This window comes from Zea mays, chromosome 4 (assembly GCF_902167145.1).
Source record: "Zea mays cultivar B73 chromosome 4, Zm-B73-REFERENCE-NAM-5.0, whole genome shotgun sequence".
NCBI classification, from domain to species: domain Eukaryota; kingdom Viridiplantae; phylum Streptophyta; class Magnoliopsida; order Poales; family Poaceae; genus Zea; species Zea mays.
Window position 1 is genome coordinate 102,282,236 of NC_050099.1, and position 1,371 is coordinate 102,283,606.

Here is a 1,371-nt window from a genome sequence, read left to right on the forward strand (position 1 = left end):
TATTCCAAGCATCTCGATGGTGGGGTGGGGGAATGGACCTATGTGGGGCGGTCGCAGTGTGTGGGCGAAGAAGGGGGTGGTTGTGGACGAGACAGAGCGACGATAGGGTGGGGGAATGGACCTATGCGGGGGGAGCGGGGCACGTGGGCTGCCATGGATTTGCGCGATTTGTGTGCTCGCGTCGCACAAGGAAAGGGGGAGTGGGGCACAGGGGAAGCCGGCACTGTTGGGGGAGCGGGGCAAGGCTGCCATGCCGTCCCGCGATTTGTGGGCAATCTCGTCGATCTCACGTCGCACAAGGAAAGGGGAGCCGGGCGCGCGGGCAGCCATGGATGGAAGCCGACACTGCTCCCGTGGCTGGGGGAGCGGGGCACGCGGGCTGCTAGAGCGGGGCACGCGTGAGACTGGTTTGTGGGCTCGCGTCACACAAAAAGACAGAAAGCAAAGCAAAGCAGAACCATGCACCAAAAAAAATGTGGACGCCTGCACTACTAGCTTAAGTAGTAGTAGAGATTAGGGTATAAAGATAAGCAAATATAAAAATATAAGAGTATGCAATACCCCAAGGATACGGGCATACCAAGACAAGGGAATAGAAAAAGCCAAAGGATAACAACTTAACAACGGAATAAGAAGGGATTTCAGAGGACAAGAAATTCATGGACATATAAACCGAAGTTTTTAAGTAGGCAGTAGAAATTCATATGTAAGTATTTGAAACAAGAGTATTGAAGAATCTAATGGTATGAGCATGTCAATACTTAGGGAATGAAGATAGTCAAAAGGTAGCGATTTAATGACGAAGGACGGAAGAATCCCAATAGACAAAAAGGTTATGGTCAGGGGGCATCTCTACAAAGATGTCGCAAGCACAAGAGTGAGATCAGATCTAATGGACTGTGATAAGTATAGATCATACTAGAATAAAATACTTTTGGCAAGGGGGCATATAGGAGCACAACATAGAATTAGTCGAGGTGACTAATATTTTGAAGCAGAACCAAGGATGAGGTGGAGTAATAATCAATAAATCCTTAAAACGGCCAATGCTACTCTAGGATAGCGGTCCTACAGTCAGCAAGGCTTTGATACCACTTATGTCACGCCCGGTTTTAGAAGGTAAACCGAATGCGAACCATGTACGTGTAAGGATCAGAAATTCACGTACACAGCGATTACATAAATGACTCATCATAGCACAATGCTTCGAATAACAATAAAGAGTAAGTAATAATATTACAGACTAGAGCCTTTTACATAATATAAATCAAAGTACACGGAATCGAAACGTAGCCAACGTAAACAAACCCACCAAAGGCAGCTGACTAGGGGAGGTCGCTAGCCTAATCCTTGAACTCATCGAAGACCTGG